This window comes from Primulina tabacum, chromosome 10 (genome assembly GCF_025594145.1).
Source record: "Primulina tabacum isolate GXHZ01 chromosome 10, ASM2559414v2, whole genome shotgun sequence".
NCBI lineage: Eukaryota > Viridiplantae > Streptophyta > Magnoliopsida > Lamiales > Gesneriaceae > Primulina > Primulina tabacum.
Genome location: NC_134559.1, coordinates 35,894,434 through 35,922,374, shown reverse-complemented (window position 1 = coordinate 35,922,374; position 27,941 = coordinate 35,894,434). Strand labels below are relative to the sequence as shown.

The window sequence follows — 27,941 nt, the reverse complement described above, 5'->3', positions numbered from 1 at the left end:
TTTGCGATTTACCGCTTCTGTTAAGCTTTCGTTTCCTCGAGAAATCCGCTTAGGAAGTTCGAAATTCGATTCCGGTTCCATTTTATCGTATCCCAAGCATAATAATAGCTTTACATTCGTTATTTCCTTCTTCTTATTTTTTTTTCTATTTTCTGGGAACATTTATCGATTTTTGTTGTCGTGAGCCGGTTCTGTGCGGAAGGGTATGACGCAGATTACTCCGGAGACGGTTAACTCATTAAAAACAATTATTTCGACTGTTTTATCCATAATTTACGTAAACGGTCGCGACACGAGGTCTTCCCAGGGAGGTCACCCATCCTACCTCTGCCATCGCGCCAGAACGCTTAACTTCATGGTTATGATTGGGCGAGAGCAGTGCCGCGTGTTGTCCATCGCCGCCCGCTCCACACGTACTCGAGGGATATAAGAATAAACATCCCACTCAATGTCTGGTGCGATCATACCAGCACTAATGCACCGGATCCCATCAGAACTCCGAAGTTAAGCGTGCTTGGGCGAGAGCAGTACTAGGATGGGTGACCCCCTGGGAAGTCCTCGTGTTGCACCCCTTTTCGTGTTTTTCTATTTCTGATTACTTGTTGACAGACGAGTTTCGGCTCAAATCATCTGAATCTCGATCGGGACCAGATAAGACATGTGAAATGAAAGTAGCTCGGGCACTGCCGGATTTGGACAAAATTGTAGGCTAATTTGATTGTAAACGGGCAAACGGACGAGACTCATTACTACGCAATGAGCTGACGAGATTTTAGCCGAATTCCTTCTCTAAGACCCTCTAATTTGCGATTTACCGCTTCTGTTAAGCTTTCGTTTCCTCGAGAAATCCGCTTAGGAAGTTCGAAATTCGATTCCGGTTCCATTTTATCGTATCCGAGGCATAATAATAGCTTTACATTCGTTATTTCCTTCTTCTTATTTTTTTTCTATTTTCTGGGAACATTTATCGATTTTTGTTGTCGTGAGCCGGTTCTGTGCGGAAGGGTATGACGCAGATTACTCCGGAGACGGTTAACTCATTAAAAAAAATTATTTCGACTGTTTTATCCATAATTTACGTAAACGGTCGCGACACGAGGTCTTCCCAGGAGGTCACCCATCCTACCTCTGCCATCGCGCCAGAACGCTTAACTTCATGGTTATGATTGGGCGAGAGCAGTGCCGCGTGTTGTCCATCGCCGCCCGCTCCACACGTACTCGAGGGATATAGAGATAAACATCCCACTCAATGTCGGGTGCGATCATACCAGCACTAATGCTACCGGATCCCATCAGAACTCCGAAGTTAAGCGTGCTTGGGCGAGAGCAGTACTAGGATGGGTGACCCCCTCGGAAGTCCTCGTGTTGCACCCCTTTTCGTGTTTTTCTATTTTTGATTACTTGTTGACAGACGATTTTCGGCTCAAATCATCTGAATCTCGATCGGGACCAGATAAGACATGTGAAATGAAAGTAGCTCGGGCACTGCCGGATTTGGACAAAATTGTAGGCTAATTTGATTGTAAACGGGCAAACGGACGAGACTCATTACTACGCAATGAGCTGACGAGATTTTAGCCGAATTCCTTCTCTAAGACCCTCTAATTTGCGATTTACCGCTTCTGTTAAGCTTTCGTTTTCTCGAGAAATCCGCTTAGGAAGTTCGAAATTCGATTCCGGTTCCATTTTATCGTATCCCAAGGCATAATAATAGCTTTACATTCGTTATTTCCTTCTTCTTATTTTTTTTCTATTTTCTGGGAACATTTATCGATTTTTGTTGTCGTGAGCCGGTTCTGTGCGGAAGGGTATGACGCAGATTACTCCGGAGACGGTTAACTCATTAAAAACAATTATTTCGACTGTTTTATCCATAATTTACGTAAACGGTCGCGACACGAGGTCTTCCCAGGGAGGTCACCCATCCTACCTCTGCCATCGCGCCAGAACGCTTAACTTCATGGTTATGATTGGGCGAGAGCAGTGCCGCGTGTTGTCCATCGCCGCCCGCTCCACACGTACTCGAGGGATATAAGAATAAACATCCCACTCAATGTCGGGTGCGATCATACCAGCACTAATGCACCGGATCCCATCAGAACTCCGAAGTTAAGCGTGCTTGGGCGAGAGCAGTACTAGGATGGGTGACCCCCTCGGAAGTCCTCGTGTTGCACCCCTTTTCGTGTTTTTCTATTTTTGATTACTTGTTGACAGACGATTTTCGGCTCAAATCATCTGAATCTCGATCGGGACCAGATAAGACATGTGAAATGAAAGTAGCTCGGGCACTGCCGGATTTGGACAAAATTGTAGGCTAATTTGATTGTAAACGGGCAAACGGACGAGACTCATTACTACGCAATGAGCTGACGAGATTTTAGCCGAATTCCTTCTCTAAGACCCTCTAATTTGCGATTTACCGCTTCTGTTAAGCTTTCGTTTCCTCGAGAAATCCGCTTAGGAAGTTCGAAATTCGATTCCGGTTCCATTTTATCGTATCCTAAGCATAATAATAGCTTTACATTCGTTATTTCCTTCTTCTTATTTTTTTTCTATTTTCTGGGAACATTTATCGATTTTTGTTGTCGTGAGCCGGTTCTGTGCGGAAGGGTATGACGCAGATTACTCCGGAGACGGTTAACTCATTAAAAACAATTATTTCGACTGTTTTATCCATAATTTACGTAAACGGTCGCGACACGAGGTCTTCCCAGGGAGGTCACCCATCCTAGCTCTGCCATCGCGCCAGAACGCTTAACTTCATGGTTATGATTGGGCGAGAGCAGTGCCGCGTGTTGTCCATCGCCGCCCGCTCCACACGTACTCGAGGGATATAAGAATAAACATCCCACTCAATGTCGGGTGCGATCATACCAGCACTAATGCACCGGATCCCATCAGAACTCCGAAGTTAAGCGTGCTTGGGCGAGAGCAGTACTAGGATTGGTGACCCCCTGGGAAGTCCTCGTGTTGCACCCCTTTTCGGGTTTTTCTATTTTTGATTACTTGTTGACAGACGATTTTCGGCTAAAATCATCTGAATCTCGATCGGGACCAGATAAGACATGTGAAATGAAAGTAGCTCGGGCACTGCCGGATTTGGACAAAATTGTAGGCTAATTTGATTGTAAACGGGCAAACGGACGAGACTCATTACTACGCAATGAGCTGACGAGATTTTAGCCGAATTCCTTCTCTAAGACCCTCTAGTTTGCCATTTACCGCTTCTGTTAAGCTTTCGTTTCCTCAAGAAATCCGCTTAGGAAGTTCGAAATTCGATTCGGTTCCATTTTATCGTATCCCAGGCATAATAATAGCTTTACATTCGTTATTTCCTTCTTCTTATTTTTTTTTCTATTTTCTGGGAACATTTATCGATTTTTGTTGTCGTGAGCCGGTTCTGTGCGGAAGGGTATGACGCAGATTACTCCGGAGACGGTTAACTCATTAAAAACAATTATTTCGACTGTTTTATCCATAATTTACGTAAACGGTCGCGACACGAGGTCTTCCCAGGGAGGTCACCCATCCTACCTCTGCCATCGCGCCAGAACGCTTAACTTCATGGTTATGATTGGGCGAGAGCAGTGCCGCGTGTTGTCCATCGCCGCCCGCTCCACACGTACTCGAGGGATATAAGAATAAACATCCCACTCAATGTCGGGTGCGATCATACCAGCACTAATGCACCGGATCCCATCAGAACTCCGAAGTTAAGCGTGCTTGGGCGAAAGCGCAGTACTAGGATGGGTGACCCCCTGGGAAGTCCTCGTGTTGCACCCCTTTTCGTGTTTTTCTATTTTTGATTACTTGTTGACAGACGATTTTCGGCTCAAATCATCTGAATCTCGATCGGGACCAGATAAGACATGTGAAATGAAAGTAGCTCGGGCACTGCCGGATTTGGACAAAATTGTAGGCTAATTTGATTGTAAACGGGCAAACGGACGAGACTCATTACTACGCAATGAGCTGACGAGATTTTAGCCGAATTCCTTCTCTAAGACCCTCTAATTTGCGATTTACCGCTTCTGTTAAGCTTTCGTTTCCTCGAGAAATCCGCTTAGGAAGTTCGAAATTCGATTCCGGTTCCATTTTATCGTATCCCAAGCATAATAATAGCTTTACATTCGTTATTTCCTTCTTCTTATTTTTTTTCTATTTTCTGGGAACATTTATCGATTTTTGTTGTCGTGAGCCGGTTCTGTGCGGAAGGGTATGACGCAGATTACTCCGGAGACGGTTAACTCATTAAAAACAATTATTTCGACTGTTTTATCCATAATTTACGTAAACGGTCGCGACACGAGGTCTTCCCAGGGAGGTCACCCATCCTAGCTCTGCCATCGCGCCAGAACGCTTAACTTCATGGTTATGATTGGGCGAGAGCAGTGCCGCGTGTTGTCCATCGCCGCCCGCTCCACACGTACTCGAGGGATATAAGAATAAACATCCCACTCAATGTCGGGTGCGATCATACCAGCACTAATGCACCGGATCCCATCAGAACTCCGAAGTTAAGCGTGCTTGGGCGAGAGCAGTACTAGGATGGGTGACCCCCTGGGAAGTCCTCGTGTTGCACCCCTTTTCGTGTTTTTCTATTTTTGATTACTTGTTGACAGACGATTTTCGGCTCAAATCATCTGAATCTCGATCGGGACCAGATAAGACATGTGAAATGAAAGTAGCTCGGGCACTGCCGGATTTGGACAAAATTGTAGGCTAATTTGATTGTAAACGGGCAAACGGACGAGACTCATTACTACGCAATGAGCTGACGAGATTTTAGCCGAATTCCTTCTCTAAGACCCTCTAATTTGCGATTTACCGCTTCTGTTAAGCTTTCGTTTCCTCGAGAAATCCGCTTAGGAAGTTCGAAATTCGATTCCGGTTCCATTTTATCGTATCCGAGGCATAATAATAGCTTTACATTCGTTATTTCCTTCTTCTTATTTTTTTTTCTATTTTCTGGGAACATTTATCGATTTTTGTTGTCGTGAGCCGGTTCTGTGCGGAAGGGTATGACGCAGATTACTCCAGAGACGGTTAACTCATGAAAAACAATTATTTCGACTGTTTTATCCATAATTTACATAAACGGTCGCGATACGAGGTCTTCCCAGGGAGGTCACCCATCCTACCTCTGCCATCGCGCCAGAACGCTTAACTTCATGGTTATGATTGGGCGAGAGCAGGGCCGCGTGTTGTCCATCGCCGCCCGCTCCACACGTACTCGAGGGATATAAGAATAAACATCCCACTCAATGTCGGGTGCGATCATACCAGCACTAATGCACCGGATCCCATCAGAACTCCGAAGTTAAGCGTGCTTGGGCGAAATCGCAGTACGAGGATGGGTGACCCCCTGGGAAGTCCTCGTGTTGCACCCCTTTTCGTGTTTTTCTATTTTTGATTACTTGTTGACAGACGATTTTCGGCTCAAATCATCTGAATCTCGATCGGGACCAGATAAGACATGTTAAATGAAAGTAGCTCGGGCACTGCCGGATTTGAACAAAATTGTAGGCTAATTTGATTGTAAACGGGCAAACGGACGAGACTCATTACTACGCAATGAGCTGACGAGATTTTATCCGAATTCCTTCTCTAAGACCCTTCTAATTTGCGATTTACCGCTTCTGTTAAGCTATCTTTTCCTCGAGAAATCCGCTTAGGAAGTTCGAAATTCGATTCCGGTTCCATTTTATCGTATCCTAAGCATAATAATAGCTTTACATTCGTTATTTCCTTCTTCTTATTTTTTTTCTATTTTATGGGAACATTTATCGATTTTTGTTGTCGTGAGCCGGTTCTGTGTGGAAGGGTATGACGCAGATTACTCCGGAGACGGTTAACTCATTAAAAACAATATTTCGACTGTTTTATCCATAATTTAAGTAAACGGTCGCGACACGAGGTTTTCCCAGGGAGGTCACCCATCCTAGCTCTGCCATCGCGCCAGAACGCTTAACTTCATGGTTATGATTGGGCGAGAGTAGTGCCGCGTGTTGTCCATCGCCTCCGCTCCACACGTACTCGAGGGATATAAGAATAAACATCCCACTCAATGTCGGGTGCGATCATACCAGCACTAATGCACCGGATCCCATCAGAACTCCGAAGTTAAGGTGCTTGGGCGAGAGCAGTACTAGGATGGGTAACCCCCTCGGAAGTCCTCGTGTTGCACCCCTTTTCGTGTTTTTCTATTTTTGATTACTTGTTGACATACGATTTTTCGGCTCAAATCATCTGAATCTCGATCGGGACCAGATAAGACATGTGAAATGAAAGTAGCTCGGGCACTGCCGGATTTGGACAAAATTGTAGGCTAATTTGATTGTAAACGGGCAAACGGACGAGACTCATTACTACGCAATGAGCTGACGAGATTTTAGCCGAATTCCTTCTCTAAGACCCTCTAATTTGCGATTTACCGCTTCTGTTAAGCTTTCGTTTCCTCGAGAAATCCGCTTAGAAAGTTCGAAATTCGATTCCGGTTCCATTTTATCGTATCCTAAGCATAATAATAGCTTTACATTCGTTATTTCCTTCTTCTTATTTTTTTTTCTATTTTCTGGGAACATTTATCGATTTTTGTTGTCGTGAGCCGGTTCTGTGCGGAAGGGTATGACGCAGATTACTCCGGAGACGGTTAACTCATTAAAAACAATTATTTCGACTGTTTTATCCATAATTTACGTAAACGGTCGCGACACGAGGTCTTCCCAGGGAGGTCACCCATCCTAACTCTGCCATCGCGCCAGAACGCTTAACTTCATGGTTATGATTGGGCGAGAGCAGTGCCGCGTGTTGTCCATCGCCGCCCGCTCCACACGTCTTCGAGGGATATAAGAATAAACATCCCACTCAATGTCGGGTGCGATCATACCAGCACTAATGCACCGGATCCCATCAGAACTCCGAAGTTAAGCGTGCTTGGGCGAAAGCGCAGTATTAGGATCGGTGACCCCCTGGGAAGTCCTCGTGTTGCACCCTTTTTCGTGTTTTTCTATTTTTGATTACTTGTTGACAGACGATTTTCGGCTCAAATCATCTGAATCTCGATCGGGACCAGATAAGACATGTGAAATGAAAGTAGCTCGGGCACTGCCGGATTTGGACAAAATTGTAGGCTAATTTGATTGTAAACGGGCAAACGGACGAGACTCATTACTACGCAATGAGCTGACGAGATTTTAGCCGAATTCCTTCTCTAAGACCCTCTAATTTGCGATTTACCGCTTCTGTTAAGCTTTCGTTTCCTCGAGAAATCCGCTTAGGAAGTTCGAAATTCGATTCCGGTTCCATTTTATCGTATCCGAGGCATAATAATAGCTTTACATTCGTTATTTCCTTCTTCTTATTTTTTTTCTATTTTCTGGGAACATTTATCGATTTTTGTTGTCGTGAGCCGGTTCTGTGCGGAAGGGTATGACGCAGATTACTCCGGAGACGGTCAACTCATTAAAAACAATTATTTCGACTGTTTTATCCATAATTTACGTAAACGGTCGCGACACGAGGTCTTCCCAGGGAGGTCACCCATCCTAGCTCTGCCATCGCGCCAGAACGCTTAACTTCATGGTTATGATTGGGCGAGAGAAGTGCCGCGTGTTGTCCATCGCCGCCCGCTCCACACGTACTCGAGGGATATAAGAATAAACATCCCACTCAATGTCGGGTGCAATCATACCAGCACTATCGCACCGGATCCCATCAGAACTCCGAAGATAAGCGTGCTTGGGCGAGAGCAGTACTAGGATGTGTGACCCCCTAGGAAGTCCTCGTGTTGCACCCCTTTTCGTGTTTTTCTATTTCTGATTACTTGTTGACAGACGAGTTTCGGCTCAAATCATCTGAATCTCGATCGAGACCAGATAAGACATGTGAAATGAAAGTAGCTCGGGCACTGCCGGATTTGGACAAAATTGTAGGCTAATTTGATTGTAAACGGGCAAACGGACGAGACTCATTACTACGCAATGAGCTGACGAGATTTTAGCCGAATTCCTTCTCTAAGACCCTCTAATTTGCGATTTACCGCTTCTGTTAAGCTTTCGTTTTCTCGAGAAATCCGCTTAGGAAGTTCGAAATTCGATTCCGGTTCCATTTTATCGTATCCGAGGCATAATAATAGCTTTACATTCGTTATTTCCTTCTTCTTATTTTTTTTCTATTTTCTGGGAACATTTATCGATTTTTGTTGTCGTGAGCCGGTTCTGTGCGGAAGGGTATGACGCAGATTACTCCGGAGACGGTTAACTCATTAAAAACAATTATTTCGACTGTTTTATCCATAATTTACGTAAACGGTCGCGATACGAGGTCTTCCCAGGGAGGTCACCCATCCTAGCTCTGCCATCGCGCCAGAACGCTTAACTTCATGGTTATGATTGGGCGAGAGCAGTGCCGCGTGTTGTCCATCGCCGCCCGCTCCACACGTACTCGAGGGATATAAGAATAAACATCCCACTCAATGTCGGGTGCGATCATACCAGCACTAATGCACCGGATCCCATCAGAACTCCGAAGTTAAGCGTGCTTGGGCGAAAGCGCAGTACTAGGATGGGTGACCCCCTGGGAAGTCCTCGTGTTGCACCCCTTTTCGTGTTTTTCTATTTTTGATTACTTGTTGACAGACGATTTTCGGCTCAAATCATCTGAATCTCGATCGGGACCAGATAAGACATGTTAAATGAAAGTAGCTCGGGCACTGCCAGATTTGGACAAAATTGTAGGCTAATTTGATTGTAAACGGGCAAACGGACGAGACTCATTACTACGCAATGAGCTGACGAGATTTTAGCCGAATTCCTTCTCTAAGACCCTCTAATTTGCGATTTACCGCTTCTGTTAAGCTTTCGTTTCCTCGAGAAATCCGCTTAGGAAGTTCGAAATTCGATTCCGGTTCCATTTTATCGTATCCAAGGCATAATAATAGCTTTACATTCGTTATTTCCTTCTTCTTATTTTTTTTTTTATTTTCTGGGAACATTTATCGATTTTTGTTGTCGTGAGCCGGTTCTGTGCGGAAGGGTATGACGCAGATTACTCCGGAGACGGTCAACTCATTAAAAACAATTATTTCGACTGTTTTATCTATAATTTACGTAAACGGTCGCGACACGAGGTCTTTTTAGGGAGGTCACCCATCCTACCTCTGCCATCGCGCCAGAACGCTTAACTTCATGGTTATGATTGGGCGAGAGCTGTGCCGCATGTTGTCCATCGCCGCCCGCTCCACACGTACTCGAGGGATATAAGAATAAACATCCCACTCAATGTCGGGTGCAATCATACCATCACTAATGCACCGGATCCCATCAGAACTCCGAAGATAAGCGTGCTTGGGCGAGAGCAGTACTAGGATGTGTGACCCCCTGGGAAGTCCTCGTGTTGCACCCCTTTTCGTGTTTTTCAATTTCTGATTACTTGTTGACAGACGAGTTTCGGCTCAAATAATCTGAATCTCGATCGAGACCAGATAAGACATGTGAAATGAAAGTAGCTCGGGCAATGCCGGATTTGGACAAAATTGTAGGCTAATTTGATTGTAAACGGGCAAACGGACGAGACTCATTACTACGCAATGAGCTGACGAGATTTTAGCCGAATTCCTTCTGTAAGACCCTCTAATTTGCGATTTACCGCTTCTGTTAAGCTTTCGTTTCCTCGAGAAATCCGCTTAGGAAGTTCGAAATTCGATTCCGGTTCCATTTTATCGTATCCGAGGCATAATAATAGCTTTACATTCGTTATTTCCTTCTTCTTATTTTTTTTCTATTTTCTGGGAACATTTATCGATTTTTGTTGTCGTGAGCCGGTTCTGTGCGGAAGGGTATGACGCAGATTACTCCGGAGACGGTTAACTCATTAAAAACAATTATTTCGACTGTTTTATCCATAATTTACGTAAACGGTCGCGATACGAGGTCTTCCCAGGGAGGTCACCCATCCTAGCTCTGCCATCGCGCCAGAACGCTTAACTTCATGGTTATGATTGGGCGAGAGCAGTGCCGCGTGTTGTCCATCGCCGCCCGCTCCACACGTACTCGAGGGATATAAGAATAAACATCCCACTCAATGTCGGGTGCGATCATACCAGCACTAATGCACCGGATCCCATCAGAACTCCGAAGTTAAGCGTGCTTGGGAGAAAGCGCAGTACTAGGATGGGTGACCCCCTGGGAAGTCCTCGTGTTGCACCCCTTTTCGTGTTTTTCTATTTTTGATTACTTGTTGACAGACGATTTTCGGCTCAAATCATCTGAATCTCGATCGGGACCAGATAAGACATGTTAAATGAAAGTAGCTTGGGCACTGCCAGATTTGGACAAAATTGTAGGCTAATTTGATTGTAAACGGGCAAACGAACGAGACTCATTACTACGCAATGAGCTGACGAGATTTTAGCCGAATTCCTTCTCTAAGACCCTCTAATTTGCGATTGACCGCTTCTGTTAAGCTTTCGTTTCCTCGAGAAATCCGCTTAGGAAGTTCGAAATTCGATTCCGGTTCCATTTTATCGTATCCGAGGCATAATAATAGCTTTACATTCGTTATTTCCTTCTTCTTATTTTTTTTATATTTTCTGGGAGCATTTATCGATTTTTGTTGTCATGAGCCGGTTCTGTGCGGAAGGGTATGACGCAGATTACTCCGGAGACGGTTAACTCATTAAAAACAATTATTTCGACTGTTTTATCCATAATTTACGTAAACGGTCGCGATACGAGGTCTTCCCAGGGAGGTCACCCGTTCTAGCTCTGCCATCGCGCCATAACGCTTAACTTCATGGTTATGATTGGGCGAGAGCAGTGCCGCGTGTTGTCCATCGCCGCCCGCTCCACACGTACTCGAGGGATATAAGAATAAACATCCCACTCAATGTCGGGTGCGATCATACCTGCACTAATGCACCGGATCCCATCAGAACTCCGAAGTTAAGCGTGCTTGGGCGAAAGCGCAGTACTAGGATGGGTGACCCCCTGGGAAGTCCTCGTGTTGCACCCCTTTTCGTGTTTTTCTATTTTTGATTACTTGTTGACAGACGATTTTTGGCTCAAATCATCTGAATCTCGATCGAGACCAGATAAGACATGTTAAATGAAAGTAGCTCGGGCACTGCCGGATTTGGACAAAATTGTAGGCTAATTTGATTGTAAACGGGCAAACGGACGAGACTCATTACTACGCAATGAGCTGGCGAGATTTTAGCCGAATTCCTTCTCTAAGACCCTCTAATTTGCGATTTACCGCTTCTGTTAAGCTTTCGTTTCCTCGAGAAATCCGCTTAGGAAGTTCGAAATTCGATTCCAGTTCCATTTTATCGTATCCCAGGCATAATAATTGCTTTACATTCGTTATTTCCTTCTTCTTATTTTTTTTCTATTTTCTAAGAACATTTATCGATTTTTGTTGTTGTGAGCTGGTTCTGTGCGGAAATGTATGACGCAGATTACTCCGGAGACGATTAACTCATTAAAAACAATTATTTCGACTGTTTTATCCATAATTTACGTAAACGGTCGCGACACGACGTCTTCCCAAGGAGCTCACCCATCCTACCTCTGCCATCGCGCCAGAACGCTTAACTTCATGGTTATGATTGGGCGAGAGCAGTGCCGCGTGTTGTCCATCGCCGCCCGCTCCACACGTACCCGAGGGATACAAGAATAAACACCCTCCAAAAGACTTGAAAACGAAACATCAGTATGCCACTCATTGTCGGTTGCGATCATACCAGCACTAATGCACCGGATCCCATCAAAACTCCGTTGTTAAGCGTGCTTGGACGAGAGCAGTACTAGGATGGGTGACCCCATGGGAAGTCCTCGTGTTGCACCCTTTTTCGTGTTTTTCTATTTTTGATTACTTGTTGACAGACGATTTCCGGCTCCAATCAACTGAATCTCGATCGGGACCAGATAAGACATGTGAAATGAAAATAGTAGCTCGGGCACTGCCGGATTTGGACAAAATTGTAGGCTAATTTGATTGTAAACGGGCAAACGGACGAGACTCATTACTACGCAATGAGCTGACGAGATTTTAGCCGAATTCCTTTTCTAAGACCCTCTAATTTGCGATTTAACGCTTCTGTTAAGCTTTCGTTTCCTCGAGAAATCCGCTTAGGAAGTTCGAAATTCGATTCTAATTCCATTTTATCGTATCACAAGAATAATAATAGCTTTACATTCGTTATTTCCTTCTTCTTATTTTTTTTTCTATTTTCTGGGAACATTTATCGATTTTTGTTGTCGTGAGCCGGTTCTGTGCCGAAGGGTATGACGCAGATTACTTCGGAGACGGTTAACTCATTAAAAACAATTATTTCGACTGTTTTATCTATAATTTACGTAAACGGTCTCGACACGAGGTCTTCCCAGGGAGGTCACCCATCCTACCTCTGCCATCGCGCCAGAACGCTTAACTTCATGGTTATGATTGGGCGAGAGCTGTGCCGCGTGTTGTCCATCGCCACCCGCTCCACATGTACTCGAGGGATATAAGAATAAACATCCCACTCAATGTCGGGTGCGATCATACCAGCACTAATGAACCGGATCCCATCAGAACTCCAAAGTTAAGCGTGCTTGGGCGAGAGCAGTACTAGGATGGGTGACCCCCTGAGAAGTCCTCCAGTTGCATCTCTTTTCGTGTTTTTCTATTTTTGATTACTTGTTGACAGACGATTTTCGGCTCAAATCAACTGAATCTCAATCAGGACCAGATAAGACAGGTGAAATGAAAGTAGCTCGGGCACTGCCGGATTTGGACAAAATTGTAGGCTAATTTGATTGTAAACGGGCGAACGGACGAGACTCCTTACTACGCAATGAGCTGACGAGATTTTAGCCAAATTCCTTCTCTAAGACCCTCTAATTTGCGATTTACCGCTTCTGTTAAGCTTTCGTTTCCTCGAGAAATCCGCTTAGGAAGTTCGAAATTCGATTCCGGTTCCATTTTATCGTATCCCAGGCATAATAATAGCTTTACATTCGTTATTTCCTTCTTCTTATTTTTTTTCTATTTTCTGGGAACATTTATCGATTTTTGTTTTCGTGAGCCTGTTCTGTGCGGAAGATTATGACGCAGATAACTCCGGAGACGGTTAACTCATTAAAAAATTATTTCGACTGTTTTATCCATAATTTTCGTAAACGGTCGCGACACGAGGTCTTCCCAGGGAGGTCACTCATCCTAGCTCTGCCATCGCGCCAGAACGCTTAAATTCATGGTTCTGATTGGGCGAGAACAGTGCCGCGTGTTGTCCATCGCCGCCCGCTCCACACGTACTCGAGGGATATAAGAATAAACATCCCACTCAATGTCGGGTGCGATCATACCAGCACTAATGCACCGGATCCCATCAGAACTCCGAAGTTAAGCGTGCTTGGGTGAAAGCGCAGTACTAGGATGGGTGACCCCCTGGGAAGTCCTCGTGTTGCACCTCTTTTCGTGTTTTTCTATTTTTGATTATTTGTTGACAGACGATTTTCGGCTCAAATCATCTGAATCTCGATCGGGACCAGATAAGACATGTTAAATGAAAGTAGCTCGGGCACTGCCGGATTTGGACAAAATTGTAGGCTAATTTGATTGTAAATAGGCAAACGGACGAGACTCATTACTACGCAATGAGCTGACGAGATTTTAGCCGAATTCGTTCTCTAAGACCCTCTAATTTGCGATTTACCGCTTCTGTTAAGCTTTCGTTTCCTCGAGAAATCCGCTTAGGAAGTTCGAAATTCGATTCCGGTTCCATTTTATCGTATCCGAGGCATAATAATAGCTTTACATTCGTTATTTCCTTCTTCTTATTTTTTTTCTATTTACTGGGAACATTTATCGATTTTTGTTGTCGTGATCCGGTTCTGTGCGGAAGGGTATGACGCAGATTACTCCGGAGACGGTTAACTCATTAAAAACAATTATTTCGACTGTTTTATCCATAATTTACGTAAACGGTCGCGATACGAGGTCTTCCCAGGGAGGTCACCCATCCTACCTCTGCCATCGCGCCAGAACGCTTAACTTAATGGTTATTATTGGGCGAGAGCAGTGCCGCCTGTTGTCCATCGCCGCCCGCTCCACACGTACTCGAGATATATAAGAATAAACATCCACTCAATGTCGGGTGCTATCATACCAGCACTAATGCACCGGATTCAATCAGAACTCCGAAGTTAAGAGCGTGCTTGGGCGAGAGCAGTACTAGGATGGGTGACCCCCTGGGAAGTCCTCGTGTTGCAACCCTTTTCGTGTTTTTCTATTTTTGATTACTTGTTGACAGATGATTTTCGGCTCAAATCATATGAATCTCGATCGGGACCAGATAAGACATGTGAAATGAAAGTAGCTCAGGCACTGCCAAATTTGGACAAAATTGTAGGCTAATTTGAATGTAAACGGGCAAACGGACGATACTCATTGCTACGCAATGAGCTGACGAGATTTTAGCCGAATTTCTTCTCTAAGACCCTCTAATTTGCGATTTACCGCTCTTGCTAAACTTTCGTTTCATCGAGAAATCCGCTTAGGAAGTTCGAAATTCGATTCCGGTGCCATTTTATCGTATCCCAAGCATAATAATTGCTTTACATTCGTTATTTCCTTATTCTTATTTTTAATCTATTTTCTGGGAACATTTATCGATTTTTGTTGTCGTGAGCCGGTTCTGTGCGGAAGGGTATGACACAGATTACCCCAGAGACGGTTAACTCATTAAAAAAAATTATTTCGACTGAAATAAACATAGCTCGGGCACTGCCGGATTTGGACAAAATTGTAGGCTAATTTGATTGTAAACGGGCAAACGAACGAGACTCATTACTACGCAATGAGCTGGTGAGATTTTAGCCGAATTCCTTCTCTAAGACCCTCTATTTGCGATTTTCCGCTTCTATTGAGCTTTCGTTTCCTCGAGAAATCCGTTTAGGAAGTACGAAATTTGATTCTCGTTCCATTTTAACGTATCCCAGGCATAATAATAGCTTTACATTCGCTATTTCCTTCTTCTTATTTTTTTTTTCTATTTTTTGAGTACATTTATCGATTTTTGTTGTCGTGAGCCGGTTCTGTGCGGAAGGGTATGACGCAGATTACTCCGGAGACGGATAACTCATAAAAAACAATTATTTCGACTGTTTTATCCATAATTTACGTAAACGGTCGCATCAAGAGGTCTTCTCAGGGAGGTCACCCATCCTAGAATTGCCATCGCGCCAGAACGCTTAACTTCATGGTTCTTATTGGGCGAGAGCAGCGCCGCGTGTTGTCCATCGCCGCCCGCTCCACACGTACTTAAGGGATATAAGAATAAACATCCCACTCTAAGACCCTCTAATTTGCGATTTTCCGCTTCTGTTAAGCTTCTGTTTTCTCGAGAAATCCGTTTAGGAAGTCCGAAATTCGATTCCAGTTCCATTTTATCGTATCCCAGGCATAATAATAGCTTTACATTCGTTATTTTCTTCTTGTTTTGTTTTTTCCTATTTTCTGGGAGCATTTAACAATTTTTGTTGTCGTGAGCCAGTTCTCTGCGGAAGGGTATAACGTAGATTACTCTGGAGACGGTTAACTCATTAAAAATAATTATTTCTACTATTTAGCCATAATTTACGTAAACGGTCGCGACACGAGGACTGCCCAAGGAGGTCACCCATCCTAGCTATGCCATCGCGCCATAACGCTTAACTTCATGGTTCTCATTGGGCGAGAACAGTGCCGCGTGTTGTCCATCGCCGTCCGCTCCACACGTACTCGAAGGATATAAGAAAAAACATCCCACTCAATTTCAGGTGCGATCATACCAGCACTAATGCACCGGATCCCATTAGAACTCTGAAGTTAAGAGTGCTTGGGCGAGTGCAGTACTAGGATGGGTGACCATCTGAGAAGTCCTCGTGTTGCACCCCTTTTCGTGTTTTTCTATTTTTGATTACTTGTTGACAGACGATTTTCGGCTCAAATCATTTGAATCTCGATCGGGACCAGATAAGACATGTGAAATCAACATGGCTCGGGCACTGCCGGAGTTGGACAAAATTGTAGGCTAATTTGATTGTGAACGGGCAAGCGAACGAGACTCATTACTCCGCAATGAGCTGGCGAGATTTTAGCCGAATTTCTTCTCTAAGACCCTCTAATTTGCGATTTTCCGCTTCTGTTAAGCTTTCGTTTCTTCGAGAAATCCGTTTAGGAAGTCCGAAATTCGATTCCGGTTCCATTTTATCGTATCCCAGCATAATAATAGCTTTACATTCGCTATTTGATTCTTCTTATTTTTTATTTCTATTTTCTGGAACATTTAGCGATTTTTTTTGTCGTGAGCCGGTTCTGTGCGGAAGTGTATTACGTAGATCACTCCGGAGACGGTTAACTCAATAAACACAATTATTTCGACTGTTTTGTCCATCGCCGTCCGCTCCACACGTACTCGAAGGATATAATAATAAACATCCCACTCAATGTCATGTGCGATCATACCAGCACTAATGCACTGGATCCCATCAGAATTCTGAAGTTAAGTGTGCTTGGGTGAGAGAAGTACTAGGATGGGTGACCCCATGGGAAGTCCCCGTGTTGCACCCTTTTTCGTGTTTTTCTATTTTTGATTACTTTTTGACAGACGATTTTTGGCTCAAATCATCTGAATCTCGATCGGGACCAGATAAGACATGTGAAATCAACGTGGCTCGGGCACTGCCGGATCTGGACAAAATTGTAGGCTAATTTGATTGTAAACGGGCAAACGGACGAGACTCATTACTACGCAATGAGCTGACGAGATTTTAGCCGAATTCCTTCTCTAAGACCATCTAATTTGCTATTTACCGCTTCTGTTAAGCTTTCGTTTCCTCGAGAAATACGCTTAGGAAGTTCGAAATTCGATTCCGGTTCCATTTTATCGTATCCCAGGCATAATAATAGCTTTACATTCGTTATTTCCTTCTTCTTATTTTTTTTCTATTTTCTAGGAACAATTATCGATTTTTGTTGTCGTGAGCCGGTTCTGTGCGGATGGGTATGACGCAGATTACCCCAGAGATGGTTAACACATTAAAAAAAAATTATTTCGACTGAAATCAACGTAGCTCGGCCACTGCCGGATTTAGACAAAATTGTAGGCTAATTTGATTGTAAACGGGCAAACGAACGAGACTCGTTATTACGCAATGAGCTGGTGAGATTTTAGCCGAATTCCTTCTCTATGACCCTCTAATTTGCGATTTTCCGCTTCTGTTGAGCTTCCGTTTCCTCGAGAAATCCGTTTACATTCGCTATTTCCTTCTTCTTATTTTTTTTTTCTATTTTCTGAGTACATTTATCGATTTTTGTTGTCGTGAGCCGGTTCTGTGCGGAAGGGTATGACGCAGATTACTCCGGAGACGGATAACTCATTTAAAACAATTATTTCGACTGTTTTATCCATAATTTACGTAAACGGTCGTGACACGAGTACTTCCCAGGGAGGTTACCCATCCTAGCTCGGCCATCGCGCCAGAACGCTTACCTTCATGGTTCTGATTGGGCGAGAGCAGTGCCGCGTGTTGTCCATTGTCGCCTTCTCCACACGTACTCTTGAGATATAAGAATAAACATCCACTCAATGTCGGGTGCGATCATACCAGCACTAGTGCACCGGATCCCATCAGAACTCCGAAGCTAAGCGTTCTTGGACGAGAGCAGTACAAGGATGGGTGACCACCTGGGAAGTCCTCGTGTTGCACCCATTTTCGTGTTTTTCTATTTTTGATTACTTGTTGACAGACGATTTTCGGCTCAAATCATCTGAATCTCGATCGGGACCAGATAAGACATGAGAAATCAACGTAGCTCGGGCACTGCCGGATTTGGACAAAATTGTAGCGTAATTTGATTGGTAACGGGCAAACGAACGAGACTCATTACTCCGCAATGAGCTGGCTAGATTTTAGCCGAATTCCTTCTCTAAGACCCTCTAATTTGCGATTTTCCGCTTCTGTTAAGCTTCCGTTTCCTCGAGTAATCCGCTTAGTAAGTTCGAAATTCAATTTCGGTCCCACTTTATCGTATCCCATGCATAATAAAAGCTTTACATTCGCTATTTTCTTCTTCTTATTTTTTTCCTATTTTTTGGGAACATTTAGCGATTTTTATTGTCGTGAGCCGGTTCTGTGCGGAAGGGTATGACCCAGATTACTCCAAAGACAATCAACTCGTTAAAAACAATTATTTTGAATGTTTTATCCATAATTTACGTAAAGGGTCGCGACACGAGGACTTCCCAGGGAGGTCATCCATCCTAGCTCTGCCATCGCGCCAGAACGCTTAACTTCATGGTTCTGATTGGGAGAGAGCAGTGCCGCGTGTTGTCCATCGCCGCCCGCTCCACACATACTCGAAGGATATAAGAATAAACATCCAACTCAATATCGGGTGCGATCATACCAGCACTAATGCACAAGATCCCATCAGAACTCCGAAGTTAAGCGTGTTTGGGCGAGAGCAGTGCTAGGATGGGTGACCCCCTGAGAAGTCCTCGTGTTGTACCCCTTTTCGTATTTTTTTATTTTTGATTACTTGATGACAGACGATTTTCAGCTCAAATCATCTGAATCTCGATCAGGAATAGATAAAACATGTGAAATCAACGTAGCTCAGGCACTACCAGATTTGGACAAAATTGTAGACTAATTTGATTTTAAACGGGAAAACGAACGAGACTCATTACTCCGTAATGTGCTTGCGAGATTTTAGCCAAATTCCTTCTTTATGACCCTCTAATTTGCGATTTTCCGCTTCTGTTAAGCTTCCGTTTCCTCGAGAAATCCGCTTAGGAAGTTCGAAATTCGATTTCGGTTCCACTTTATCGTATCTCAGGCATAATAAAAGCATTACATTCGCTATTTTCTTCTTCTTATTTTTTTCCTATTTTCTGGGAACATTTATCGATTTTTGTTGTCGTGAGCCGGTTCTGTGCCGAATGGTATGACCCAGATTACTACGGAGACGGTTAACTCATTAAAAACAATTATGTCGACTGTTTTATCCGTAATTTACGTAAACGGTAGCGACACGAGGACTTCCAAGGGAGGTCACCCATCCTAGCTCTGCCATCGTGCCAGAACGCTTAACTTCATGGTTCTGATTGGACGAGAGCAGTGCCGCGTGTTGTCCATCGCCGCCCGCTCCACACATACTCGAAGGATATAAGAATAAACATCCCACTCAATATCAAGTGCGATCATACCAGCACTAATGCACTGGATCCCATCAGAACTCCGAAGTTAAGCGTGCATGGGCGAGAGCAGTACTAGGATGGGTGACCGACCCCTTGGGAAGTCCTCGTGTTGCACCCCTTTTCGTGTTTTTCTATTTTTGATTACTTGTTGACAGACGATTTTCGGCTCAAATCATCTGAATCTCGATCGGGACCAGATGAGACATGTGAAATCAACGTAGCTCGGGCACTGCCGGATTTGGACAAAATTGTTGCCAAACGAACGAGAATCATTACTCCGCAATGAGCTTGCGAAATTTCAGCCGAATTTCTTTTCTAAAACCCTCTAATTTGCGATTTTCGCTTCTGTTAAGCTTCCGTTTCCTCGAGAAATCCGATTAGGAAGTCCGAAATTTTATTCCGGTTCCATTTTATCTTATCACAGGCATAATAATAGTTTTACATTCGCTATTTTCTTCTTCTTATTTTTTTTTCCATTTTCTGGGAATACTTACTCCGGATACGGCTTACTCATTACTCCGGATACGGCTTGCTCATTAAAAACAATTATTTCGACTGTTTTATCCATAATTTACGTAAACGGTCGTGACACGAGTACTTCCCAGGGAGGTTACCTATCCTAGCTCTGCCATCGCGCCAGAACGCTTAACTTCATGGTTCTGATTGGGCGAGAGCAGTGCCGCGTGTTGTCCATCGTCGCCTTCTCCACACGTGCTATTGGGATATAAGAATAAACATCCAATCAATGTCGGGTGCGATCATACCAGCACAAATGCACCGGATCCCATCAGAACTCCGAAGCTAAGCGTGCTTGGACGAGAGCAGTACTAGGATGGGTGACCACCTGGGAAGTCCTCGTGTTGCACCCCTTTTCGTCTTTTTCTATTCTTGATTACCTGTTCACAGACGATTTTCGGCTCAAATCATCTGAATCTCGATCGGGACCAGATAATAGATGTGAAATAAACGTAGCTCGGGCACGGCTGGATTTGGACAAAAATGTAGCCTAATTTGATTGTAAACGGGCAAACGAACGAGACTCATTACTCCGCAATGAGCTGGCTAGATTTTAGCCGAATTCCTTCTCTAAAACCCTCTAATTTGCGATTTTCCGCTTCTGTTAAGCTTCCGTTTCCTCGAGTAACCCGCTTAGTAAGTTCGAAATTCAATTTCGGTTCCACTTTATCGTATCCCAGGCATAATAAAAGCTTTACATTAGCTATTTTCTTCTTCTTATTTTTTTCCTATTTTCTGGGAACATTTAGAGATTTTTGTTGTCGTGAGCCGGTTCTGTGCGGAAGGGTATGACCCAGATTACTCCAGAGACGATTAACTCATTAAAAACAATTATTTTGAATGTTTTATCCATAATTTACGTAAACGGTCGCGACACGACGATTTCCCAGGGAGGTCACCCATCCTAGCTCTGCCATCGCGCCAGAACGCTTAACTTCATGGTTCTGATTGGGCGAGAGCAGTGCCGCGTGTTGTCCATCGCTGCCCGCTCCACAAATACTCGAAGGATATAAGATTAAACATCCAACTCAATATCGGGTGCGATCATACAAGCACTAATGCACGGGATCCCATCAGAACTCCGAAGTTAAGCGTGCTTGGGCGAGAGCAGTGATAAGATGGGTGACCCCCTGAGAAGTCCTTGTGTTGTACCCTTTTTCGTGTTTTTCTATTTTTGATTACTTGGTGACAGACGATTTTCGGCTCAAATCCTCTGAATCTTGATCAGGAATAGATAAAACATGTGAAATCAACGTAGCTCGGACATTGCCGGATTTGGACAAAATTGTAGACTAATTTGATTGTAAACTGGCAAACGAACGAGACTCATTACTCCGCAATGAGCTTGCGAGATTTTAGCCAAATTCCTTCTTTAAGACCCTCTAATTTGCGATTTTCCGCTTCTGTTAAGCTTCCGTTTCCTCGAGAAATCCGCTTAGGAAGTTCGAAATTCGATTTCAGTTCCACTTTATTGTATCCCAGGCATAATAAAAGCTTTACATTCGCTATTTTCTTCTTCTTATTTTTTTCCTATTTTCTAAGAACATTTATCGATTTTTGTTGTCGTGAGCCGGTTCTGTGCCGAATGGTATGACCCAGATTACTCCGGAGACGGTTAACTCATTAAAAACAATTATGTCGACTGTTTTATCCATAATTTACGTAAACGGTCGCGACACGAGGACTTCCAAGGGCGGTCACCCATCCTTGCTCTGCCAACGCGCCAGAACGCTTAACTTCATGGTTCTGATTGGACGAGAGCAGTGCCGCGTGTTGTCTATCGCCGCCCGCTCCACACATAATCGAATGATATAAGAATAAACATCCCACTCAATGTCGTGTGCGATCATACCAGCACTAATTCACCGGATACCATCAGAACTCCGAAGTTAAGCGTGCTTGGGCGAGAGCAGTGCTAGGATAGGTGACCCCCAGGGAAGTCCTCATGTTGCACCCCTTTTCGTGTTTTTCTATTTTTGATTACATGTTGACAGACGATTTTCGGCTCAAATAATCTGAATCTCGATCGGGACCAGATAAGACATGTGAAATCAACGTAGGTCGGACACTGCCGGATTTGGACATAATTGTAGCCTAATTTGATTGTAAACGGGCAAACGAACGAGACTCATTACTCCGCAATGAGCTGGCGAGATTTTAGCCGAATTCCTTCTCTAAAACCCTCTAATTTGCGATTTTCCGCTTCTGTTAAGCTTCCGTTTCCTCGAAAAATCCGTTTAGGAAGTTCGAAATTCGATTTCGGTTCCACTTTATCGTATCCCAGGTATAATAAAAGTTTTACATTCGCTATTTTCTTCTTCTTATTTTTTTCCTATTTTCTGGGAACATTTAGCGATTTTTGTTGTCGTGAGCCGGTTCTGTGCGGAAGGGTATGACCCAGATTACTCCGGAGACGGTTAACTCATTAAAAACAATTATTTCGAAATATTTTATCCATAATTTGAGTAAATGGTCGCGACACGAGGTCTTCACAGGGAGGTCACCCATCCTAGCTCTACCATCGCGCCAGAACGCTTAACTTCATGGTTTTGATTGGGCGAGAGCAGTGCCGCGTGTTGTCCATCGTCGCCCGCTTCACACGTTCGCGAGGCATATAAGAATAAAAATCACACTCAATGTGGGGTGCGATCATACCAGCACTAATGCACCGAATCCCATCAGAACTCCGAAGTTAAGCGTGCTTGGGCGAGACCAGTACTAAGATGGGTGACCCCCTGGAAAGTCCTCGTGTTGCACCCCTTTTCGTGTTTTTCTATTTTTGATTACTTGTTGACAGATGAATTTTGACTCAAATAATCTGAATCTCGATCGGGACCAGATAAGACATGTGAAATCAACGTAGCTCGGGCACTGCCGGATTTGGACAAAATTGTAGGCTAATTTAATTGTAAACGGGCAAACGGACGAGACTCATTACTACGCAATGAGCTGACGAGATTTTAGCCGAATTCCTTCTCTAAGACCCTCTAATTTGCGATTTACCGTTTCTGTTAAGCTTTCGTTTCCTCGATAAATCCGCTTAGAAAGTTTGAAATTCGATTCCGGTTCCATTTTATTGTATCCCAAACATAATAATTGCTTTACATTTGCTATTTTCTTCTTTTTACGTGAGCCGGTTCTATGCAGAAGGGTATTACGTAGATTACTCCGGAGACGTTTAACTCATTAAAAACAATTATTTCGACTGTTTTATCCATAATTTACGTAAACGGTCGTGACACGAGTACTTCCCAGGGAGGTTACCCATCCTAGCTCTCCCATCGCACTAGAACGCTAAACTTCATGGTTCTGATTAGGCGAGAGCAGTGCCTCGTGTTGTCCATCGTCGCTTTCTCCACACGTACTCTTGGGATATAAGAATAAACATCCACTCAATGTCGGGTGCGATCATACCAGCACTAATTCACCGGATCCCATCAGAACTCCAAAGTTAAGCGTGCTTGGGCGAGAGCAGTACTAGGATAGGTGACCCCCAGGGAACTCCTCGTGTTGCACCCCTTTTCGTGTTTTTATATTTTTGATTACTTGTTGACAGACGATTTTCGGCTCAAATCATCTGAATCTCGATCGGGACTTGATAAGACATGTGAAATCAACGTAACTCGGGCACTGCCGGATTCGGACAAAATTGTAGCCTAATTTGAATGTAAACGGGCAAACGAACGAGACTCATTACTCCGCAATGAGCTGACGAGATTTTAGCCGAATTCCTTCTCTAAGGCCCTCTAATTTGCGATTTTCCGCTTCTGTTAACTTCCGTTTCCTCGAAAAATCCGCTTAGGAAGTTCGAAATTCCATTTCGGTTCCACTTTATCGTATCCCAGGCATAATAAAAGCTTTACATTCGCTTTTTTCTTCTTTTTATTTTTTTCCTATTTTCTGGGAACATTTAGCGATTTTTGTTGTCGTGAGCCGGTCTGTGCGGAAGGGTATGACCCAGATTACTCCGGAAACGGGTAACTCATTAAAAATAATTATTTCGAATTTTTTATCCATAATTTATGTAAACGGTCGCGACACGAGGTCTTCCCCGGGAGGTCACCCATCCTAGCTTTGCCATTGCGCCAGAACGCTTAACTTCATGGTTCTGATTGGGCGAGAGCAGTGCCGCGTGTTGTCCATCGCCGCCCGCTCCACACGTACTCGAGGGATATAAGAATAAACATCCCACTCAATGTCGGGTGCGATCATACCAGCATTAATGCACCGGATCCCATCAGAACTTCGAAGTTAAGCGTGCTTGAACGAGAGCAGTTCTAGGGTGGGTGACCCCCTGGGAAGTTCTCGTGTTGCACCCTTTTTCGTGTTTTTCTATTTTTGATTACTTGTTGACAGACGATTTTCGGCTCAAATCATATGAATCTCGATCGGGATCTGATAAGACATGTGAAATCAACGTAGCTCGGGCACTACCGGATTCGGACAAAATTGTAGTCTAATTTGATTGTAAACGGGCAAACGAACAAGGCTCATTACTCCGCAATGAGCTTGCGAGATTTTAACCTAATTCCTTCTCTAAGACCCTCTAATTAGCGATTTTCCACTTCTGTTAACCTTCCGTTTCCTCGAGAAATCCGCTTAGGAAGTTCGAAATTCGATTTCGGTTCCACTTTATCGCAACCCATGCATAAGAAAAGCTTTACATTCGCTATTTTCTTCTTCTTATTTTTTTTCTATTTTCTGGGAACATTAAGCGATTTTTGTTGTCGTGAGCCGGTTCTGTGCCGAAGAGTATGACCCAGATTACTCCGGAGACAGTTAACTAATTAAAAACAATTATGTCGACTGTTTTATCCATAATTTACGTAAACGGTCACGACCCGAGAACTTTCACGGGAGGTCACCCATCCTAGCTCTGCCATCGCGCCAGAACACTTAACTTCATGGTTCTGATTGGGCGAGAGCAGTGCCGCGTGTTGTCCATCGCCGCCCGTTCCACACGTACTCGAGGGATATAAGAATAAACATCCCACTCAATGTCGGGTGCAATCATACTAGCACTAATGCACCGGATCCCATCAGAACTCCGAAGTTAAGCGTGCTTGGGCGAGAGCAATACTAGGATGTTTGACCCCTGGGAAGTCCTCGTGTTGCACCCCTTTTCGTGTTTTTCTATATTTTATTACTTGTTGACAGATGATTTTCGGCTCAAATCACTTGAATTTCGATCAGGACCAGATAAGACATGTGAAATCAACGTAGCTCGAACATTGCCGGATTTGGACAAAATTGTAGCCTAATTTGATTGTAAACAGGCAAACGAACGAGACTTTTTACTCCGCAATGAGCTGGCGAGATTTTAGCCGAATTTCTTCTCTAAAACCCTCTAATTTGCGATTTTCCGCTTCAGTTAAGCTTTCGTTTCCTCGAGAAATCCGCTTAGGAAGTCCGAAATTGATTCCGGTTCCATTTTATTTTATCCCAGGCATAATAATAGTTTTACATTCGCTATTTTCTTCTTCTTATTTTTTTTCTGTTTTCTGGGAATACTTAGCGATTTTTGTTGTCGTGAGCCGGTTCTAAGCAGAAGGGTATTACGTAGATTACTCCGGAGACGTTTAACTCATTAAAAACAATTATTTCGACTGTTTTATCCATAATTTACGTAAACGGTCGTGACACGAGTACTTCCCAGGGAGGTTACCCATCCTAGCTCTCCCATCGCACCAGAACGCTTAACATCATGGTTCTGATTAGGCGAGAGTAGTGCCGCGTGTTGTCCATCGTCGCTTTCTCCACACGTACTCTTGGGATATAAGAATAAACATCCACTCAATGTCGGGTGCGATCATACCAGCACTAATTCACCGGATCCCATTAGAACTCCAAAGTTAAGCGTGCTTGGGCGAGAGCATTACTAGGATAGGTGACCCCCAGGGAACTCCTCGTGTTGCACCCCTTTTCGTGTTTTTCTATTTTTGATTACTTGTTGACAGACGATTTTCGGCTCAAATAATCTGAATCTCGATCGGGACCAGATAAGACATGTGAAATCAACGTAGGTCGGACACTGCCGGATTTGGACAAAATTGTAGCCTAATTTGATTGTAAACGGGCAAACGAACAAGACTCATTGCTCCGCAATAAGTTGACGAGATTTTAGCCGAATTCCTTCTCTAAGGCCCGCTAATTTGCGATTTTCCGCTTCTGTTAACTTCCGTTTCCTCGATAAATCCGCTTAGGAAGTTCGAAATTCGATTTCGGTTCCACTTTATCGTATCCCAGGCATAATAAAAGCTTTACATTCGCTTTTTGTTCTTTTATTTTTTTCCTATTTTCTGGGAACATTTAGCGATTGTTGTCGTGAGCCGGTCTGTGCGGAAGGGTATGACCCAGATTACTCCGGAGACGGGTAACTCATTAAAAACAATTATTTCGAATGTTTTATCCATAATTTATGTAAACGGTCGCGACACGAGGTCTTCCCAGGGAGGTCACCCATCCTAGCTCTGCCATCGCACCAGAACGCTTAACTTCATGGTTCTGATTGGGCGAGAGCAGTGCCGCGTGTTGTCCATCGTCGCCTTCTCACACGTACTATTGGGATATAAGAATAAACATCCAATCAATGTCGGGTGCGATCATACCAGCACTAATGCACCGGATCCCATCAGAACTCCGAAGCTTAAGCGTGCTTGGGACGAGAGCAGTACTAGGATGGGTGACCACCTGGGAAGTCCTCGTGTTGCACCCCTTTTCGTCTTTTTCTATTCTTGATTACCTTGTTGACAGACGATTTTCGGCTCAAATCATCTGAATCTCGATCGGGACCAGATAAGACATGTGAAATCAACGTAGCTCGGGCACTGCTGGATTTGGACAAAATTGTAGCCTAATTTGATTGTAAACGGGCAAACGAACGAGACTCATTACTCCGCAATGAGCTGGCTAGATTTTAGCCGAATTCCTTCTCTAAAACCCTCTAATTTGCGATTTTCCGCTTCTGTTAAGCTTCCGTTTCCTCGAGTAATCCGCTTAGTAAGTTCGAAATTCAATTTCGGTTCCACTTTATCGTATCCCAGGCATAATAAAAGCTTTACATTCGCTATTTTCTTCTTCTTATTTTTTTCCTATTTTCTGGGAACATTTAGCGATTTTTGTTGTCGTGAGCCGGTTCTGTGCGGAAGGGTATGACCCAGATTACTCCGGAGACGAGTTAACTCATTAAAAACAATTATTTCGAATGTTTTATCCATAATTTACGTAAACGGTCGCGACACGAGGATCTTCCCAGGGAGGTCACCCATCCTAGCTCTGCCATCGCGCCAGAACGCTTAACTTCATGGTTCTGATTGGGCGAGAGCAGTGCCGCGTGTTGTCCATCGCCGCCCGCTCCACACGTACTCGAAGGGATATAAGAATAAACATCCAACTCAATGTCGGGTGCGATCATACCAGCACTAATGCACGGATCCCATCAGAACTCCGAAGTTAAGCGTGCTTGGGCGAGAGCAGTACTAGGATGGGTGACCCCCTGGGAAGTCCTCGTGTTGCACCCTTTTTCGTGTTTTTCTATTTTTGATTACTTGTGACAGACGATTTTCGGCTCAAATCATCTGAATCTCGATCAGGACTAGATAAAACATGTGAAATCAACGTAGCTCGGACACTGCCGGATTTGGACAAAATTGTAGACTAATTTGATTGTAAACGGGCAAACGAACGAGACTCATTACTCCGCAATGAGCTTGCGAGATTTTAGCCGAATTCCTTCTTAAGACCCTCTAATTTGCGATTTTCCGCTTCTGTTAAGCTTCCGTTTCCTCGAGAAATCCGCTTAGGAAGTTCGAAATTCGATTTCGGTTCCACTTTATCGTATCCCAGGCATAATAAAAGCTTTACATTCGCTATTTTCTTCTTCTTATTTTTTTCCTATTTTCTGGGAACATTTAGCGATTTTTGTTGTCGTGAGCCGGTTCTGTGCGAAGGGTATGACCCAGATTACTCCGGAGACGGTTAACTCATTAAAAACAATTATTTCGACTGTTTTATCCATAATTTACGTAAACGGTCGCGACACGAGGTACTTCCCAGGGAGGTCACCCATCCTAGCTCTGCCATCGCGCCAGAACGCTTAACTTCATGGTTCTGATTGGGCGAGAGCAGTGCCGCGTGTTGTCCATCGCCGCCCGCTCCACACGTACTCGAGGATATAAGAATAAACATCCCACTCAAT

The 27,941-nt window shown here is 44.0% G+C and overlaps 33 non-coding genes across 33 annotated transcripts; all 33 read left to right on the top strand.

Moving 5' to 3' along the window:
- The first annotated feature begins 453 nt into the window (after positions 1-453).
- LOC142507520 (5S ribosomal RNA) lies at positions 454-572 on the top strand. Its single transcript, XR_012805775.1, has one exon. It is a non-coding gene; the product is annotated as a 5S ribosomal RNA (ribosomal RNA).
- A 682-nt stretch (positions 573-1,254) lies between these two features.
- LOC142514038 (5S ribosomal RNA) lies at positions 1,255-1,374 on the top strand. The gene has a single exon (XR_012809952.1). It is a non-coding gene; the product is annotated as a 5S ribosomal RNA (ribosomal RNA).
- A 684-nt stretch (positions 1,375-2,058) lies between these two features.
- On the top strand, positions 2,059-2,177 carry LOC142508469 (5S ribosomal RNA). The gene has a single exon (XR_012806680.1). It is a non-coding gene; the product is annotated as a 5S ribosomal RNA (ribosomal RNA).
- Positions 2,178-2,860: 683 nt separating this feature from the next.
- Positions 2,861-2,979, top strand: LOC142512931 (5S ribosomal RNA). Its single transcript, XR_012808905.1, has one exon. It is a non-coding gene; the product is annotated as a 5S ribosomal RNA (ribosomal RNA).
- A 683-nt stretch (positions 2,980-3,662) lies between these two features.
- LOC142514369 (5S ribosomal RNA) lies at positions 3,663-3,783 on the top strand. The gene has a single exon (XR_012810264.1). It is a non-coding gene; the product is annotated as a 5S ribosomal RNA (ribosomal RNA).
- Positions 3,784-4,466: 683 nt separating this feature from the next.
- Positions 4,467-4,585, top strand: LOC142514582 (5S ribosomal RNA). The gene has a single exon (XR_012810470.1). It is a non-coding gene; the product is annotated as a 5S ribosomal RNA (ribosomal RNA).
- Positions 4,586-5,269: 684 nt separating this feature from the next.
- On the top strand, positions 5,270-5,390 carry LOC142516920 (5S ribosomal RNA). The gene has a single exon (XR_012812688.1). It is a non-coding gene; the product is annotated as a 5S ribosomal RNA (ribosomal RNA).
- Positions 5,391-6,072: 682 nt separating this feature from the next.
- On the top strand, positions 6,073-6,190 carry LOC142515291 (5S ribosomal RNA). Its single transcript, XR_012811144.1, has one exon. It is a non-coding gene; the product is annotated as a 5S ribosomal RNA (ribosomal RNA).
- Positions 6,191-6,875: 685 nt separating this feature from the next.
- On the top strand, positions 6,876-6,996 carry LOC142508055 (5S ribosomal RNA). The gene has a single exon (XR_012806287.1). It is a non-coding gene; the product is annotated as a 5S ribosomal RNA (ribosomal RNA).
- Positions 6,997-7,679: 683 nt separating this feature from the next.
- On the top strand, positions 7,680-7,798 carry LOC142515693 (5S ribosomal RNA). Its single transcript, XR_012811525.1, has one exon. It is a non-coding gene; the product is annotated as a 5S ribosomal RNA (ribosomal RNA).
- Positions 7,799-8,481: 683 nt separating this feature from the next.
- Positions 8,482-8,602, top strand: LOC142514368 (5S ribosomal RNA). Its single transcript, XR_012810263.1, has one exon. It is a non-coding gene; the product is annotated as a 5S ribosomal RNA (ribosomal RNA).
- Positions 8,603-9,286: 684 nt separating this feature from the next.
- On the top strand, positions 9,287-9,405 carry LOC142516242 (5S ribosomal RNA). The gene has a single exon (XR_012812046.1). It is a non-coding gene; the product is annotated as a 5S ribosomal RNA (ribosomal RNA).
- A 683-nt stretch (positions 9,406-10,088) lies between these two features.
- LOC142517056 (5S ribosomal RNA) lies at positions 10,089-10,209 on the top strand. Its single transcript, XR_012812817.1, has one exon. It is a non-coding gene; the product is annotated as a 5S ribosomal RNA (ribosomal RNA).
- Positions 10,210-10,892: 683 nt separating this feature from the next.
- Positions 10,893-11,013, top strand: LOC142514811 (5S ribosomal RNA). The gene has a single exon (XR_012810688.1). It is a non-coding gene; the product is annotated as a 5S ribosomal RNA (ribosomal RNA).
- Positions 11,014-11,729: 716 nt separating this feature from the next.
- LOC142517196 (5S ribosomal RNA) lies at positions 11,730-11,848 on the top strand. The gene has a single exon (XR_012812955.1). It is a non-coding gene; the product is annotated as a 5S ribosomal RNA (ribosomal RNA).
- Positions 11,849-12,535: 687 nt separating this feature from the next.
- On the top strand, positions 12,536-12,654 carry LOC142508131 (5S ribosomal RNA). Its single transcript, XR_012806359.1, has one exon. It is a non-coding gene; the product is annotated as a 5S ribosomal RNA (ribosomal RNA).
- Positions 12,655-13,335: 681 nt separating this feature from the next.
- On the top strand, positions 13,336-13,456 carry LOC142516797 (5S ribosomal RNA). Its single transcript, XR_012812572.1, has one exon. It is a non-coding gene; the product is annotated as a 5S ribosomal RNA (ribosomal RNA).
- Positions 13,457-14,138: 682 nt separating this feature from the next.
- On the top strand, positions 14,139-14,259 carry LOC142507747 (5S ribosomal RNA). The gene has a single exon (XR_012805995.1). It is a non-coding gene; the product is annotated as a 5S ribosomal RNA (ribosomal RNA).
- Positions 14,260-15,801: 1,542 nt separating this feature from the next.
- Positions 15,802-15,920, top strand: LOC142513891 (5S ribosomal RNA). The gene has a single exon (XR_012809814.1). It is a non-coding gene; the product is annotated as a 5S ribosomal RNA (ribosomal RNA).
- Positions 15,921-16,477: 557 nt separating this feature from the next.
- LOC142507429 (5S ribosomal RNA) lies at positions 16,478-16,596 on the top strand. The gene has a single exon (XR_012805688.1). It is a non-coding gene; the product is annotated as a 5S ribosomal RNA (ribosomal RNA).
- A 1,023-nt stretch (positions 16,597-17,619) lies between these two features.
- LOC142516134 (5S ribosomal RNA) lies at positions 17,620-17,738 on the top strand. The gene has a single exon (XR_012811945.1). It is a non-coding gene; the product is annotated as a 5S ribosomal RNA (ribosomal RNA).
- A 683-nt stretch (positions 17,739-18,421) lies between these two features.
- Positions 18,422-18,540, top strand: LOC142506901 (5S ribosomal RNA). The gene has a single exon (XR_012805174.1). It is a non-coding gene; the product is annotated as a 5S ribosomal RNA (ribosomal RNA).
- Positions 18,541-19,223: 683 nt separating this feature from the next.
- LOC142507618 (5S ribosomal RNA) lies at positions 19,224-19,346 on the top strand. The gene has a single exon (XR_012805871.1). It is a non-coding gene; the product is annotated as a 5S ribosomal RNA (ribosomal RNA).
- Positions 19,347-19,978: 632 nt separating this feature from the next.
- Positions 19,979-20,097, top strand: LOC142509914 (5S ribosomal RNA). The gene has a single exon (XR_012808059.1). It is a non-coding gene; the product is annotated as a 5S ribosomal RNA (ribosomal RNA).
- A 683-nt stretch (positions 20,098-20,780) lies between these two features.
- On the top strand, positions 20,781-20,899 carry LOC142510080 (5S ribosomal RNA). Its single transcript, XR_012808212.1, has one exon. It is a non-coding gene; the product is annotated as a 5S ribosomal RNA (ribosomal RNA).
- A 683-nt stretch (positions 20,900-21,582) lies between these two features.
- LOC142510371 (5S ribosomal RNA) lies at positions 21,583-21,701 on the top strand. Its single transcript, XR_012808487.1, has one exon. It is a non-coding gene; the product is annotated as a 5S ribosomal RNA (ribosomal RNA).
- A 684-nt stretch (positions 21,702-22,385) lies between these two features.
- Positions 22,386-22,504, top strand: LOC142515001 (5S ribosomal RNA). Its single transcript, XR_012810869.1, has one exon. It is a non-coding gene; the product is annotated as a 5S ribosomal RNA (ribosomal RNA).
- A 640-nt stretch (positions 22,505-23,144) lies between these two features.
- On the top strand, positions 23,145-23,263 carry LOC142515309 (5S ribosomal RNA). Its single transcript, XR_012811162.1, has one exon. It is a non-coding gene; the product is annotated as a 5S ribosomal RNA (ribosomal RNA).
- A 681-nt stretch (positions 23,264-23,944) lies between these two features.
- LOC142517524 (5S ribosomal RNA) lies at positions 23,945-24,063 on the top strand. Its single transcript, XR_012813266.1, has one exon. It is a non-coding gene; the product is annotated as a 5S ribosomal RNA (ribosomal RNA).
- Positions 24,064-24,746: 683 nt separating this feature from the next.
- LOC142506573 (5S ribosomal RNA) lies at positions 24,747-24,864 on the top strand. The gene has a single exon (XR_012804862.1). It is a non-coding gene; the product is annotated as a 5S ribosomal RNA (ribosomal RNA).
- Positions 24,865-25,545: 681 nt separating this feature from the next.
- Positions 25,546-25,664, top strand: LOC142506711 (5S ribosomal RNA). The gene has a single exon (XR_012804993.1). It is a non-coding gene; the product is annotated as a 5S ribosomal RNA (ribosomal RNA).
- Positions 25,665-26,338: 674 nt separating this feature from the next.
- LOC142515720 (5S ribosomal RNA) lies at positions 26,339-26,459 on the top strand. Its single transcript, XR_012811550.1, has one exon. It is a non-coding gene; the product is annotated as a 5S ribosomal RNA (ribosomal RNA).
- A 687-nt stretch (positions 26,460-27,146) lies between these two features.
- Positions 27,147-27,264, top strand: LOC142513539 (5S ribosomal RNA). The gene has a single exon (XR_012809481.1). It is a non-coding gene; the product is annotated as a 5S ribosomal RNA (ribosomal RNA).
- The last annotated feature ends 677 nt before the right edge of the window (positions 27,265-27,941 follow it).